Genomic DNA, 17,447 nt, shown 5'->3' with positions numbered 1-17,447 from the left:
TTCCACTGAACATTAAGATTGCACTGCTAGGGGCATTTTCACAAGTGACACTAAAAGGTGCACTTAAGTCTTCTGTGTGTATGTGAGAGACAGGGGAGAACTGAGGGAGAGAGAGAAATGCTCTTCTGTGTAAGATTATTCAGGAGAGAGATCACTTCATAGCAGCTGTGATGGAATGTACATATAGGAGCTGGAGAGTGAGTGCATGAGAATATGTGTTGCCATAGTAACCAGGCATGGAATGTTCATGGGAGGGATTTAAATAAGGACAGTTGGTTAGGAGAAGACAGTTGGAGGTAGTGGGAGCTGATTGTTAGGAGTGAGAGGTTGGACAGAGCATAGCAGAGAGATTGGTTTGTGTGATATGAACAAGAGAGATTGTTCAGAAGTGTGTGTGAGCCTTGAGTGGTGAATGTGTTGAGACTGTGGAACCAGCAGTACACTGGGGCAGTACTATAAAAGTGTGTGTGTGGGCGGGGGGGTGGGGTGTTAAGCCTGGGAAAGAAACCTTGAATGTGAAAGGTGCCCATAAGTGTAACCTCCTGGTGACAGGCAGGAAGGTCTGAGTTGATTCACTAAGTCTGCAAAGCAAGTTTTATTTACCTCTGTCCCAGTTAAATCAACTCCCTAAACGTTACATTTTATCAAGAAGGAAAAAACCACTCAGAGAGCTAAACAGCTGACGTACTTAACCAATGCAGGCAACAGATTAAGAGGAAAGTGGATTCAAGTCTCACATTTGAAAATTCCCTAGCTGTTGGTGCATGATTCATCCATTTGGTCAGTCAAACATTACCTGTGAAGTCAACAACATTCCAAGTACTGATTTCTTTATAGACATTTGCTTGGAATCAGGAGGCCCAAATGTCTCAGTGTTTGTAAATTGCTGCTAAAGCTGTACTATTAAGGCATTCATTCCACCACAAATAGAAATGACCAGCTGGTAAAGCCGCAGCTGGGGCTAACCACCATTCCACAGATAAGTCAAACAGCAGAGAATCCTTCAACATCACAATTAGATAGAAATAAACCAGCCTCTTCTTTGTTCCACACACTTGATCCTATTATCTTGATCTTGTTCCCGGTTTGCTTTTCTGAAGTGTAATTACTTTTCATAGTTGGCAATGGAGGGGGGGGAATTAAAAATGCTAGCGCTCTTTTCTTAGCTGTTAGTTCAGTATCGAAAGTGCTGTCACTTCAAGTTAGTCCATAACTGTGCTAAATTAATGCTGCAAATGCCCTACTGCAAAGATGTCGGTCAAATTAATTTTATACTTCAGTTATTCAATTGTATGCATAAAGCAAACATTCATTGATTACAGTAAGTCTAGATAATTGGAGTTATTTATTCAACCATACATATTAAGCACACCCTGATGAATGGAGGTGCCTTTGCCAACAGCCAAAGAAATGTAGCAGCTTCTCTTGCATTCTTCCATCAAGATGGAAGGGCAATAGAAAAAGAGATATATGAGCTACACATATGAAAACTGATGTGTGAATCAAAGAAAAGCAAAGAAATTTGCTTGGAAAGCTTATTCAGTTCTCTTTTCTTTTCCCCCAGAGCAACAGGAGTGCTATTAGTGGCACTAACCCCAGTCTTGCAACAGTGATGTGATTACTGTAAATATTATGGAGAGAGAGTCAAGAGCATTTATTCTAGAGGAGGAGGAGGAGGAGGAAGAAGAAGAAACGTATTTGTCTTTAAAAAAACAACAACAGGGATGTGTTCACAGGTGAACATTCCAGGTTGGGGGCAGGAGGGGGGATTTCAGTTGGGGGAGCAAGAGTCCCAAGGCTCAAATGGCTGGTCTTGAAAATGTTCTAGATTAAATTGAAAAGATCAGTGCATTTCAAGAGCACTCCTTGTTACTTTTCTGTACCTTACAACAATCTTAATTACAGATGCTCTGTAACTAAGTTTGCCTGTGACATCACGGGCTTGCAACACTCTATTCTAACTGTGCAGGTACACCAGAGCGCCTTGCAGTTCTCAGAGGCTGCTTAGCCAGCCAGTCAGGCTCAGTGGCCACTCCCGTTCCTCCTGCCGCTGCCATGGGTGGAGGCCTGCTCGCCTTACCCCGCCCCAGGCACGCACATGGTGGCTAAAGCATCAGCGGTTCGGTCTTGTGGCGGTGGGGAGGCAGACTCGCAGCAGTGGGGGGGGGCTCTTGGTGGCAGGAGGCCCTCCCTGGGCCTTGGAGGCCACAGGCCATGTCCCCAAGGTCTGGGGGTAAAAGTGCCTCTGGGAAAAGGCGAGCATCATTTTTCAAAAGTCCAAGATTCAAAAAACAAATTGTTCTTCAGGTGAATTCTCTTCTGCTCTCCATCAGGAATGGCTCTGCCGAGAGGGCATAAGGTTGGGCAGTGGATGGGTGGCTCCTCAGCTCCTATACACAAGTGGGACATTTATAGACAAGGGACTGAACTGTGGGGGTATATAGTGGGGAGGCCATGGCACAGTGATAGAGTGCCTACTTTGCATGTAGATGGTCCCAGGCTGACTCTTTGGAATGTGTAGGTAGGACTGGAAATTTGAAGCCTTGGAAAGCTATAGACAATGAGGCGATTCTCACAAAAAAGTGGGCTAAGGGAGCCTAGCCCGCTTTTTGGCGACTGTGAGAACCACCAGGCTTGCAGGTAAGCCCAGTTGCTCTCAAGCCGTCCCCTAAGCCCAGGTTAGCAGAGCAAGCGCCCCGCTAACCTGGGCTCTACGATCATATGTTGCCATGGCATGACTCCGTGCAGTGGCAACTCATGAGGAGACCCCCAACCGAGGGGCTAAAAAGCAGCCTCCTGGCTCGGGGGTCTCTCCAGCATGCTCTGTGCACTTGCACAGAACATGCTGGAACTTCCGGGTCCGCGCAGCCCCCAAACCCCACAGCCCCTGCCAGCTCCATCATGGAGCCGGCAGTCGTGTGGGCGGCCAATCCAGCCACCCGGGAAGGAGTCAATGATCGTCTGCAGGGAGAGCAGGCTTAGCCCGCTCTCCCCGCAAACCCTCTGGAGGCGGGTCTCACTGATCATGAGGCCTGCCTCAATACTAGCCTAGATGGACCAAGGGTTTGACTCAGTATAACCCATAATGAACATAGAAACATGAAGCTGGGTTACATAGAGTCAGATCATTGTTCCATCTAACTCAATATAACACAGCTTCATAGAACATTAGAGCTGGAAGGGACCTTGGTGTCCTTCTTGTCTAATTCGCTGCTCAGCACAGGAATGCAGTATCCTTCACATATCTAAAGCAGTATCATTTACAGTTGCTTGTCTAGCATTTCAGACAAGGGCTGGACAACCATCTGTCAGGCATACTGTTATGCATTCCTGTACTGAGCCTGGGCTGGACTAGAAGACCTGCAAGGTCCCTTTATGTCCGTGTTTGTACAAACATGGGCATTTGTTCAGTGGGGACCAAGTGAATATTTGAGAAACAAGGGATCTCATCTTAGAACTGAAGTTTCTGTTTGATAGAATGCTAGAGTTTTGTCATTCTAAATTAAGAGTCCCTTTTAGTATTTCGTATTTTGGATTTTGCAGTTTAGATTGGATAAACTTAAGAACATTCATAGAAGAAAGGACTTGTAATCTAAGAAATACACTGTGTAGAGCTCTGGTGGTATAGGATGGAAGTTTCAGCACTACAAATATTGTGGTGTCACAAAAAACCTATTTATCCAACACTTTCACTTCTATCACCACTTTGACTGATCAAAGTGCTGTAGGTGTTCTAATGTTCATTGTCAAATTAGGCCTATTGTAGGAGGAAAAAATGAAGCTGGGAGACAGTAGAGCAGTCCAGATTATATCCACCCCACTGTGTATAATAAATACACGCATGGAAACAGGAGCCACTGGTCCCAGCTTGTGTGTGTTCAGTGGAGCATTGAGAATGTTTAGCTACTTGTGTTCATCTGTCTGCACGTAGGCCCCTTTTCCCACTGAATCTGTGGAGGTGGAGGGCAGGTTTGGAAGTGCACCCACACTGAGGGCAGTGCCAGTAGGTGCAATCCTGCTCTCCTGTCTACCTACAAGTGGAGGAGATTCCTAGTGATTTGCTCAAGGTCATAGCTGAGGTGAAAAGAGATCCAAAGGTTTTCCATGCCCGAATTCAACTATTGTGCCATGCTGCATCTCTCTAGCCATAACCCAGCAGCGATACTGCACACAGAGACCATCCAAGAATAAATGAAAATCTTAAGAGTTCCATTTTATGTATATGAAATAAAAGATATGACATCCTCCCACCGCCTCTTGGACCCTCCAGCAGCACTAAGGCATGCCAAACTGGGAGAGAAAACCCTCAGCATTAACATCACAGAACGTATCTACAGTCTGCTGACCTCAAACCTGGGACACTCGTAACTTGATAGGAAGGCTCGTTATTTCTGCTCCCAGCAAGCCTTCTCTTGAAAAAGTCTCCAGTTTGTCCTCCACCTCCAAACCTCCCACCCTTGGTTCAGAATTTATTCTTAATTGTCCAGGAGACTGAATTCAAACTGTGAGCCAACACTATATTTCCAGGGGGTACAAGATATTAATAGTACTACACTGTGGCCCCATATATCGTAATAAACTCTGCTGTAATTTGTTTACCCACCCTAGACAGTAACTAACATTCAAATAAATGGACTTGGCGCCTGTAAGATTTATGATATACCTCTGTGCTTAGCAATGTTTAATCAGGGAGTTAAAATATTACAGTGTAAAAATCCTTTACAAGCATGCACAAATAGAGAGCTACCATTAGAGGCTTGGCAGACACACTCAGTGTCAAATAGTACCTCCAGACAATTTCAAAACACAAAGTGGAATATTCGTAAAGGAGCTACTAACTTCCTAGCATGATTCCAAAAAAATACTGGGCCCATTTTCTTTCTTTCTTTCTTTTTTAAAGTTCTGGTGGTCTGGCTTTTGAAGTGACGGGGTGATAGGCAGGGACAAGTGGGCTTGTCTACAAGGCCCTGTCAGGCTGAACAAGGAGTTTTTGGCGGGAGGTGATTTCTGGTCAAAAAGGTGGTGGATGCCTGTCACAGAGCTTTGTGTGTTTGGATAAAGCAGGCAAAGCATGTGGGGGGATCAGCATGAAGCATCACACCTGGAGGAAAAGACAACTCACTCCAGCCCCAGTGCCATAAGACTGGCTCCACAAAGTCTAGCCAACATCTGGAATGGATATCAAGAGACACAGTGCAGCCCCGACTGGCGCTCCACTCTACCTTTGTACTTTTCGCTGCAAATTGAAAAGCAAAACAGACATCAAGGATATATTTATATAACTGTCTTCAAGCTGCATTTTCTACTCCCATCTGCTGCACATGATAAGTCTCAAGTGTTTTTCTAATAAAAAAGCATTTCTTAAAATCCTTGTTCATTCAGTATACTAAGCTGACCACCCCCACCCCCACCCCTGCCAATTGTTCCCATTTTTAAAGGAACAGTAAATATTTCGGAGTCAAAAAACAGCACTGGCATATTAAGATGTTCTGTTATGGAAATTACAGACATCATTAACCAGAGACAGTTGTGTGTGTGTGTGTGTGTGTACACACACAAACACAGACACACACACACTGTCATCATAGATATCTCCAAGAGTCCTTCCAGATGGAAATAAACTACATCATGTGAAATTCACCCTCCACACAGTCACACAAGCTTCCATTCTCCTTCCCAGTGAAAAGATCCCAGCAGGGATCTTGCACAATTTTTGCAGCACTGCTTGCTGGTCAGCTCTTGCTTTCCAAGAAGAATCAATCCCTCTTGAAATACTACTTTTCTGAAGAATAAGGAAAAAGGATCCATTCTTCTCAGAAGACAGCAAACATCTCTTTTGGTTTTGCATCACAAGCAAGAGGATTACTCACATACACACTCCTGTTGCTTCAGGTGTCTTGCAAATTCATTTGGATCAATCAAGCTTAAAGAATATGGTTAAATGTGATAAAGAATGATTACACACAAGTCAAAGGAAGTACACCAGGTCTGCTCAATTTAGGCCCCCCAGCTGTTTTTGGACTACAACTCCCATAATCCTTAGTCACAGTGGCCAGGGATTATGGGAGTTGTAGGCCAACATCTGCAGCAGGGCCAAAGTTGAGCAGCCCTGAAGTACACCAATGTGATATCAAGATGAGAGGCTTAAGGCAATTAAACCTGGACCAATTAAACCTTCTTGAATAAATGGAGCACCAGCACAGAACTATCTCCAAGATGGTGTACTTCCGGGTTTAGAGTTTGGTGTGATGGCTGGCACTATCATCCCTGTACCACCTGTGCTGCTATTCTTTTTAGACTGACAGCAATCAGAATGCAAATCTGGCTTGCAAATTCCAGGCATGCAATTCAGCACGTCTGTCATTTGCAAAAGCACAATGGTTGCTGGAGGAAGTGGCTCTGGTAATGCACTTTGCACTTCCAGCTGGAGAACTCACACCGCACAACAAGAACAACATGTTGCACATATTTGTTGGATTTGCAAAACTATTATTCATTACATTTTATTTGCTTGTCATCGTAAAAAGGGTTCTGTTCTACATAGTTAATAGAAAGGGCTGTTCAACATCCCATACAACAATGTTTTTGTCATCCATTTAAGTGACAGCAATGCTGCAAACCAGAGCAGATTTGGGGGTAATTAAGAGAACGAGACTTAAACTCAACTCCAACAAGTCTGATTGTAGGCACCTTCATTTAGCCTTAGAAAAGTAGCGCCATCTTCATAGCTCATTCTTCTCATTTAAAACATTAAATCAACTCATGTATGAAATATGTCTTGTAAAGAGTGATCAGGATCCAAATTAAGATAATGAGGTTTTATTGAGTGGAGAAAGTAACCTCTGCTCCGGACCAACTCTTGCACTAACCAAGGATGTTGCACTGCTAGTACAACTTAGCGAAACAGCTGCACAATAGTTACGATCTCAAATATATCCTGGAAAAGGTTTTCCATTAGTGCTTGGGCAACATTGCAGAGTAGCACAGACCATTTGGAGGCATGGATTATCTTGCATTATGCAAGCACAACACTAGTCTGGATCCTGTCGATTGTATATAGATATCTTTCAGATATCTTGCAACTATTCCCCCACCCCCACGGGAAATAACAGATTTCTATCTTGAACAGTGCAAAACTATGATTGGAAGAAATATGCATTCTCTAAACAAATGTACCTAGGATTGCACCCTTAAAATAACTTTATGTCTGTTTAGCACAGGTCAAAAATAGCCAAGATTGTGGCTGATTATTGTGCCAGGGTTCAACCACTGAGCTTGCTGAGCATATCAAAGATAGATTAAAAAAAATACTCGTATGTTATGACAATGCTAGCAGTCTCAAGTCAAGGCAGAAGCATGCTTGTTTAGACCCTCTTTCAAACCAAATTCCATTAGGTAAAATTAGCCTGACTGAACATTGAACCCCCTCAAAGTGTGTACAGAACCCTGGCTTAATAAACCACAGTTAAACACTAAGCCTGCTACATGTTAAATACTGGATACTTCCCTTGAAAATAAATCCAGTTCCTGAATTAATATATTTAAAGGCTGACATGCTGCTCAGCAAGCCATTATCATAATGCTCCATCCTGGGACGGTTGCACACTCACTGACCAGAATGAGTACATTCCATTCATTCATTCAAAATATTTATACCCCGCCCCTCCAGCACACCACTGCTTGAGGTGGCTCACAACAATAAAATAGATACAATGTAAAATAAAACTAATAAAATTAACCAAATTAAGAAAACAAGTTAAAAGTCCAGGCTAAAACCACAATCAGAATTTAGTTTGAAATCAAAAGTTATTTAAAAAGCTAAAAGTAAAACTAAAAACTAAAGAACCTACCAGATATATCCAAAGATGGAACATTAAAAAGCCCCTTTAACAAGAAGAGTTTTTAGTTGTTTTTTAAAAACACGGATGGGAGAGAGCATGACGAAGCTCCCATTGAGCAATGTAGTTGCACCAGCAGCTACATTCCTTGCGCAAGCAGCTATTGCAGCGTGTGGGGAGAACTGCAGTAGTGCTGCTTGTGAAACTGCTCGTTCTGAACAATGTCAGGCTGCTTACAAGTCCACGGCAGCCCCACGGAGGAGCATTGACAGCACATCATGTCAGCCAAAGTCTTTTCAGTCCCACTGAGAGAGCAGGGACTAATGCAATTCTGCATCCAACTTTTACAGAAGAAAGTGAGAGGAGGGAGCCTTTCACTGCCTTGGCAGGCCAATCCGCCAGACAGAGCAGGCACATAGCATTGAGTTGGCCAACACTTGCAACTCCAAGCTAGATTTGACTGAACAGTAAGAAGTCAGAAGTTAACAATGGTGTATTTTTTGGTCAGCTGACATCTTTCAGTATTTGACTTATCATAAAGAGCAAGCAACTCTGAAGCAGAAAACTATAGTGCAGGGCTAAAGCTCCGCCCCCGCCATGAAGGTTTTTATTCATATTTAAAGGCATGTACATCATCTCATACTGCATGGGAGGAGGCAATGGTAAACCCCTCCTGTATTCTACCAAAGACAACCACAGGGCTCTGTGGGCGCCAGGAGTCAACACCTACTCTACAGCACAACTTTACAGACAGTTAAGGCTTTTTCAGGTGCAGTTTCTCAGACCTCAAGCAACTCCTGAAATAAAGTTTGCAACTGACAACAATCTGACTGCTGGTTTCTGGGTAGTGCACTTCTAAGAAAAGCAAGTGTATGCTAACCCCCACGCTTTTGAAACAGGGGCCTTCCTGCGTGAAAGCATGACTGTTTTCACTGTGATCCCCTTGTTCCAAGAGCTCTTTGACACTGGGAACACATCATGCAGTCGTGGTCTGCCCAAATCACTTTCTGCAATTTGATTTGCTAGTGAATCAAATCGTAAAAAAAAAGAATGACCTACTAACCCAGATAAAATCAAAACATTTATTAAAAATCACCTGATTGCTTTGTGGGTTGGATGCTACGTAGGCTGGGTCGTGCCTTACCATTCAACCAACTTTGGTGTCCCTAGGGATACACATGTGGAACAATGGAATGATTCAAGTTCCCCATTGTTCCCTATGGGCTAAGCAGCACACATTTTGCAGCCCTGCCTACTAGTGCCTTAAAAAACTCACACACAATTATGACTCTGTCCTCACTTGCAACATCGTGGGCCAGCGTGGTGTAGTGGTTAGAGTGCCGGACTAGAACCAGTGAGACCCGAGTTCAAATCCCCATTCAGCCACGATACTTGCTGGGTGACTGGGCCAGTTACTTCTCTCTCAGCCTAACCTACTTCACAGGGTTGTTGTGAGGAGAAACTTAAGTATGTAGTACACAGCTCTGGGCTCCTTGGAGGAAGAGCAGGATATAAAAATGTTAATAAATAAATTAACAACAACAACAACAGCTGTCCCCACACAGCAGCAGCCTTAGCAGCCAGCAAGCATAGCCATAAGCTCAACTACCGCAATGTCTCTTTGGCCCCGTTTTGACTGAGTACACGTGCAATATGGAATACCAATCACAGAGCAGAGCAGTGAGTGCAGCACAAGTTACTCTCAAGGCCAAACATGGAGCTCATCTCACAACAACAACCAAGAAGGTATTACAGAGAGAGAAAGCGCTGAGCTGCCAATGTCAATTTCTCACCACAGCAAAACCATCTCACAAGCAGACCAAGCCACAACTCAAGGAAGGCAGGCAGGCAGTGCTCAGATTACAACTCAGATTGGTACTGGGCCCCAGCTGGCAGCCTGACACATGGGTCATGGGCACCCGTCCATTTCTCATCATCGGCCATGGCAGAGCCAGCAGTGTGCATGTGTGTCTGTGATGAATGGGGTGATTCAAGTTCCCCATTGTTCCCTATGAGTGAAACAGGCAGAGTGCACACATTTTGCAATCCTGCCTTGAAAAACAACACTGCAGAACAGAAGCCCTCCCAAGTAGAATAAGGAATATTAATGGTTTAATGAAATAGATCTTATTTACAGAATGGCAAGTGCAGACTGCTTTCAGTGCTCTTGCTGCTGGTTGTTTGTTAGCGCTGCCTCCACACCAGGACTGGACTAAAGCAACTAAAGCACCATTCAAAAGCTGGCCTGGGTTAGGCTTGCCACCTGAAGAGCTCCAAAATAAAAAACAGTTAGGGTGGCCAGCGGGCAAGAAGGCTGCTTAAACTCACCTTCCCCACAGATGAGCGATTTCATGTTCCTGGGAGTGTGGATCGCGCTCCCAGACAATCAGCACTGTGTGGTGCAGCATGAAGCTCCGAAGGCCGGGATGATGCATCCCAGTCTCTGGCAATCCCAAAATGCACCATGCAACATGCATGATGCATTGGGGGATTCTCCTGAGAGATGGGTGCTCTAGGTGCACGTCTCTGTGTGCTGCCAGGCTAGAAGCAGACTGTGCTTGTACACGAGCAAGTAGCTGGGGTTTAGGGGGCGTTTGCTCCCTTAACCTTATCTAACAGCCGGGCTTAAAAGCCAGGCTAGGTGGCACTGCCCCGCTGGAATAGGGCCCAATCACAGTGGTTCTCATGTGCAGTTAATCCAGACTAGGAATTCCTAGCCTAGGTTAGGCAACGTGCGAGAATAGCCTTACTGTAAGATCTTAATAGAATGATATTGTGTGTGTCCATCAGAACATGAACAATAATTTATTAGTAGTGTAATGTATCAATGTATTAAATCTATCTAATATATTTATATACTACATTTCTAAGAATTCATGGGTAGCATTCAGACAAAGTTAGCCATAACATAACTCTTCAGAGTTGGCGGTATATTAAATGTTTCTAATAAATGAATGAATGAATGAATGAATGAATGAATAAAATAAATGAGTTCCATTAAAATTTATGGGCCTTAAGGTAGTCAAGATAAATCTCAGTGATTTCAGTGGTGCTTCTCATGAGTTACTTTGTCTGAATGTTACCCCATAATAAGCAATAGGCATTTTGAAAAGCAGCATTGTAAGAAAACAACATAGCTGACAGCAGTACACAATCTCAACAGATAACACATTAAATTAAAGTTGCTTTTTGCCCTTAGAGTGCAAGGCTATTCTTATGATGGGGGAAAACTGGGCTAAAGGAGCCCAGCCTAGTTTCCCCCCATCGTGAGAACCACCGGGCTCATGGGCAAGCCTGGTGGTTCTCTGGTGGCTAGCCCGCCAAAGTAGCCCTCCCCTTAACCCAGGTTAGCGGAGCGAGCACTCCACTAACCTGAATTTTCTGATCGTGTGTCGCCACGGCGCAGCTCCGTGCCATGGTGGCAAATGAGGAAACCCCCTTCGGGAGGCTCAAACAAGCCTCCCAGTCCCGGGGGTCTCCCCAGGATGCCCTGCGCACTTGCGTGGGGCATCCTGTGACTTCCAGGGGCCTGGTGGCCCCCAATCTTCACCACCCCAACAGGCTCCGTAATAGAGCCGGTAATCATGTAGGGATGGCTCGGCGATCGTCTGCAGGGAGGAGTAAGTTAACCCGCTCTCCCCGCAGACCTGCTGGAAGCTCTTCTCACCAATCGTGAGAATAGCTTATGCATCTCTTCTTTTCCATGAATTCTTTCAGTTACTCCTTGCAGTATGTTTGGTTACTCCATATTTGTACAATCTTGGTATTGTAAGCTGCCTTGAATAGCTTGGGAGGAAAGCTGGTCTTGTGGTAGAAGGCATGCATTATTATTATTATTATTATTAATAATAAAACCTGTGGTGGGTTTTTTATTCTATTGCTGCTATGGTACAAGACTTCCCCTTAATGAAAATAAATGCAAATGAAACAAATGGATAATAAAATAAATGAAAACACGGGTCTTTCCAGACTACAATACATTTTGGGCTTTCCTGCAAGTTGCCAGTGCAATCTGATCAGCTGTACTGTACACACAGACCCACAGACTTTTACTTTCTTTCCTTCCATGTTCTTATTCTCTGACTGCACATCAGACAGGGAGCTCATGTGACCTTGACAGTGCATCCTGCCATTCACTGCAATGTAATCTTGCATTGACTGATTAACATGCAGTCACCACAAAAGTAGGATAGTTAAAAATCACCTATCCTAGGAGGAGAACTGGTCTGGTTGTAGCAAGCATGCATTGTCTCCTTTGCTAAGCAAAGGTCCACCTTGGTTTGCATTTGAATGGGAGACTACATGTGAGAACTTAAAGATATTCTCTTCAGGGGATGGGGCCACTCTGGGAAGAGCATTTGTATGCAGAAGGTCCCAAGTTCCCTCACCGGCATCTCCAAGATAAGGCTAAGAGAGATTCCTGCCTGCAATCTTGGAGAAGCTGCTGCCAGTCTGTGTAGACAATACAGAGCTAAATGGACCAAAGGTCTGACTCAATTTAAGGCAGCTTCCTATGTTCTAGCTTGCTAGAAAGGCCGCACACAAAAGTTTTAATGAATAAATAAAACAAGGAAGCTTGATGCAACCACCTAGGCTCAACAATATACACATATTAGCAGCATAGAAAAAATACTAGTGTTCTTAACATTTTTCATATAAAGTGAGAGTAGCTTTGTCACCAGAGAGAGCCCCTCAAATTTCTTTCACTTTCATTTAACTCAGGGGTGGGGAACCTTAGCCGTCCAGCTGTTTTTGAACTACAACTCCCATCTGGGGATGTTGGGAGTTGTAGTTCAAAAACAGCTGGAGGGCCAAGGTTCCCCACCCCTGATTTAACTGGTAAAACAACAAGAGATGATAAAAAGAGACACCTTATTGGATTCTTTTTTGCTTTTTAAAGTTTTTATTGGTTTTTACAATATCTTAACCATCCCATTACATCTAATTAAGTAAATATAGACTTCCCGCTCATCAATCTGTGTGATTCATTAACTATACAAGTCAACCATTGCTATAGTAATTCAAAACATATATCCTACACATTGCAAACTCGATTTTACTCTACCCAACCTGCTATTATTACTAAATTTCAAACCCTGCTGAAAGGTCCATATTAGAAAAATAGTTCTTTAAGTAAAGTAAGAATGGTTTCCAGTCTTCTTTAAAAGAGTCCAAGTTTTCATCCCTTATCAGTACTGTAAGTTTTGCCATCTCAGCATATTCCAAAATTTTTATCTACCAATCTTCTTTTGAGGGCATTTCATTGTCCTTCCATTTCTGCGCATATACTATTCTGGCTGCCGTGCTTGCATACATAAAAAATGTTAAGTTTCTTCTGGAAAACTCTCCTTGCGTTATTCCCAGCAGGAAGGATTCTGGCCCCTTAGGAAATGTCATATAAAAAATTTTCTTCAACTCATTATATATCATATCCCAAAAGGCCTTTGCCTTCCTGCAAGACCACCACATATGAAAAAAAGTTCCTTCACAATGTCCACATTTCCAACATTTATTTGGAACATTTTTATACATTAATGCTATTTTTTGGGGTGTCAAAATACCACCTGTACATCATCTTATAATAATTTTCTTTTAAAGTATAACATGCAGTGAACTTTAAATCCATTTTCCATAATTTCCCCCAAGCTGCCATATCTATATTATGACCCACATCTTGAGCCCATTTTATCATAGTCGTTTTAACCACTTCATCTCTTGTCTCCTCCAAAAGCCACAGCTTATACATCTTAGAAACTAATTTTTCATCATTTTCACACAGCTCCTTCTCAAATCTCAACATTTGATCCTCAAATACAACTTTAAGATCCTTCTTATAGATTTCATTTAACTGATGGTACTGAAACCAGTTACTAACCAAATTTTGTACTTTGATTAGGTTTTTTAATGTACAGCCCTTTTCTTGGAAACATAACAAATCCCTATAGGTACCCCATTCAGATTGCATATTTGTCTCTTTACGTGCTAAAGCTTCAATCGGGGATAACCATAATGGAATTTTAGATTCCAACCATTTTTTATATTTTACCCACACTCTCATTAGACTCCTTCTTACATAATGATTAAGAAAATCTTTATGCAGACACCTTATTGGATTCTGATGAACTGTGATTAATTAGAAACTTGGGTATGGTTGATTTTGGCCCCTCATTCAAATGTTGCGAATGTGACCTTCTCCACAGCTGCATGCTTGCCGTTTCACCTCACACACTCCACTGTGTGAAACTAAAGAGTGTGTGCTGCATATATTTAAACAAGCTTTCAAAGCATTATCGTGCACTTTAGACACCTAGCAGAACTCCTTTCCCATTCTTCACAATATTTTTGCATTCTCCTGCCTTTTTTACTGGAGGTTGGGTGGAAAAAGATGACAGACAGTTAGGCTGCTCAACTCTAGGGAGAGACTTTTGCAGAAGGGACCACACCTTCACAGGCCTGGCTGCTCTTTGCTCCACAAGGCTCAGCCTCCTCCTAACACTTGCAGGGGCAAAGGTGAACTTTTGGCTCCAAAAACAAGCTTCATCATGGGAGTTGTAGTACTAGAGTGCAATCTGCTATCCAGCCTGCAGGGCTGAAGAAGACTGCTTTCTAGAGGCCTACAACATGAAGCCAGTCCCTTCATTGTGTGTTCACTCCAGTCAGTGACTGGCCTCCCTCCGAGTGCTAAGAATATAGAACAAACTGCGTTCTTTATTAAGTTGATAAAGAACAGGTACACATTAATGCTAAATCAAGAACTGTTCTTTGAAATAAAGAACAGGTGGCAAGCCTAGCCTGGGTCAAGGAATAGATTAACAAAAAACACAAAATACCTCATTTCTCCCCAAATAAATGACAGGCCCTATCAAAATACCAACAAAATTCAGAACACAAAACTATGAACATAATACAAAAACACAGGTAAAAAGTTGATCCAGAGATTTATGATCTGCTACTGCTGTGTTGTTTAGTCCTGCAGATAGTTTGCTCGACAATGTGTCCTTTGCGGGTAATGTGAATGGCACTGCTCAAGATCACACGGGGCTGCAGACACTGGTGGATCAGGAGAGCTGGATGGGATGACATTGTCACTGGGTATGTGGAGTCATCATCATCTGAGCCTGAAGCCTGAAGTGTGCTCTGCACTGGTTTGAAGTGAAATACATTTCTTGTGACTGTGATTACACCACTGGGGTCTGATCATGGTACCTTTTATCAGCATTATTTGATATGGTGCAGGATAGAAGGGCAGTGACAGTTTGTTCCAGGGCCAAAGGTTTTTAGCTAGAACCATGTCACCCAATTTCAATGCAGCTCACCTGCATTGATCAGTGTACTGTTTCATCATTCTCTGCACATTCATCATGTTGACGTAAAACAGTATCCTGACATGGAGTGTCAAGTTGAGGCAGTTTTGTCCGAACTTGTCTGCCAAACATAAGTCTACTACTCTACTGGTACAACATTGTGGGTAGTGGACCTGTAGCTGCAGAGAAAATGAAATAGTTCTTGTTTCAGATTGGTGTCCTCTGCTGTGGCAATCTGGATTAGGAGTGAGCAATTCGGATTTTCTGTGTTATGGTTTGGACCCAAACCGAAACACCCCTGTTCTGTTCTGTGCCTGAATTTTGCCCACCCAAATCACCCCTGATTCGGTTCGGATTCGGATTAACCCGAATCCGAATCGATTCAGGTAAAAAAACCGGGTCCTGGGGCCAAAAGATTGGGGTGGGGTGGTAGTGCCCAATGGATGGAGGCTACCACCCAAATTTAAGGGGGATTGGGCAAAGGACTGATTTTTGGTGATTTTTTGAAGTTTTAGTGTCTTTGGGGCAGATCGGGGGCATAAAATGGGATCTGGGCCAAAAGAGTGGGGTGGGGTGGTATTGCCTAATGGGTGGAGGCTACCACCCCAATTGCAGAGTGATTGGGCAGAGGGCTGATTTTTGTGAATTTCTGAAGTTTACGCGTTTTTAAGGTTTCCCCCCATTAGGTAGAATGGAGGGTGTATCGCTTCACGTTGGGGGTAAAGGGGTGGCCTAGAGTGGTGTGGGGTTGGTGGTAGTGCCGGGTAGGGGCAAGGAAGCTACCTGAATTTTTTCAAAGGATTTGGGCAGAGGGCTGATTTTTGGTTAATTGTTGAAGTTCACGTCTTTAAGGTTTAGATTCTATGGTAGCAGATGAGAGTGGATTCATGGTGTGTCATTGAAAATCTCATTTGCTATCACAGAATCCACACTCAGAACACCTCAGAAGCAACAAAACTCCAACAAATAAAATCACCAAAAATCAGCCCTCTGCCTAAATCCTTTGAAAAAATTCAGGTAGCTTCCTTGCCCCTACCCTGCACCACCACCAAGCCCACCCCACTCTAGGTCACCCCTTTCCCCCCAACGTGAAGCGATTATACCTAAAGGGGGGAAACCTTAAAAACGCTTAAACTTCTGAAATTCACCAAAAATCAGCCCTCTGCCCAATCCCCCTGGAATTTGGGTGGTAGCCTCCACCCATTGGGCACTACCACCTTACCCCACTCTTTTGGCCTCAGGACCTTTTCAAGTAAAGTGACAGGAAAGCAATTTCTGCATATAAATCAATGGAGGCAAAAAGGCAGGAAATTCAAAGAGACGTCAAACTGAAAACGGAGGGGGAAGAAGAAGACAAGGCTGGTACTTTTCTGGGGCACAAAAAGGAGACCCGAAACACCCAAAAAATTCGGACCCGAACAGGGGTGATTCGTTTCGGGTCTGATATTTTTCGGGAATCATCGGGGGTGATTCGGTTCGGCTCCGAATCACCCAAAATTGGTCGTTTCAGGCACAGATCGTTCTGTGCCCGAAACATTTTGCACATCCCTAATCTGGATAACTTTATTGAGTGTCCTCATGAACCTTTCAACTTTCCCATTGGCCTGCAGCCAGTATGACATGATTTTTCAATGTTTGAAGCCCAGAGAGCCTGTGAATTGAGCAAATTGGGAGCTCTGAAAAGAAGGTCCATTGTCACTTTTGCGAATAGCTGGTCAGCCATATGAAGAGAAAATCTTATCCAGTTTGGGGATTACAGTATTAGCTGAAGTACTGGTAAGCATTTCCACCTCTGAAAAACAGCTATAATCATCAGTGATAGCCAACAGATGCCTGCCATTAGGAAGATCACAAAAATCAACACTGACCTCTATCCATGGTGAGGAAGGAAGAGGAGAAACTTGCACTGGAGCCAAGTAATTCTGAAGAACCACAGCCTGCTCCAGAGAGAAAGATTGCACACATTGTTCAGCAAGGGCATCAATTTCAGGAAACCATACTTTCTCTCTTAACAATGCTTTGGTTTTCACCACACCTTGGTGACCTTCATGAGCCAAATCAATGGCACGGTTCCATAAAGACTGTGGAATAACCAGTCGGGTGCCTTGAAGGAGGAGATCATTGTCTGTGACAGTAAGTTCATTGTGCACAATGGCAAAGGATCAAATGGTGGCTTGTGCAAAGTCAAATGTGCTAAATCATTCAAAAGTGCTTTCCATTGACCACTGTGAATGGTCTTTATGACAATCTGGATGCAAAAATCATCATGCATAGTAGTCACTATCTCCTGCAAGGAGAGAGCTTT

At 43.5% G+C, this 17,447-nt stretch overlaps 1 long non-coding RNA gene across 2 annotated transcripts in view; it reads right to left on the bottom strand.

The window, feature by feature from the left end:
* Nucleotides 1-12,733: 12,733 nt before the first annotated feature.
* The window catches only part of LOC128340551 (uncharacterized), a 43,601-nt gene continuing 38,887 nt past the window's right edge, over nt 12,734-17,447 (bottom strand). For both annotated transcript variants that reach the window (XR_008313791.1, XR_008313790.1), the window contains 2 exons: nt 17,011-17,079; nt 12,734-14,980 (listed from right to left, as the gene is read on the bottom strand). This is a non-coding gene — a long non-coding RNA (uncharacterized LOC128340551). The remainder of the gene's footprint in view (nt 14,981-17,010; nt 17,080-17,447) is intronic.

Source organism: Hemicordylus capensis, chromosome 1, assembly GCF_027244095.1.
Source record: "Hemicordylus capensis ecotype Gifberg chromosome 1, rHemCap1.1.pri, whole genome shotgun sequence".
NCBI lineage: Eukaryota > Metazoa > Chordata > Lepidosauria > Squamata > Cordylidae > Hemicordylus > Hemicordylus capensis.
The sequence above is the reverse complement of the archived record's forward strand: the minus strand, read 5'-3'. Positions and strand labels throughout refer to the sequence as shown.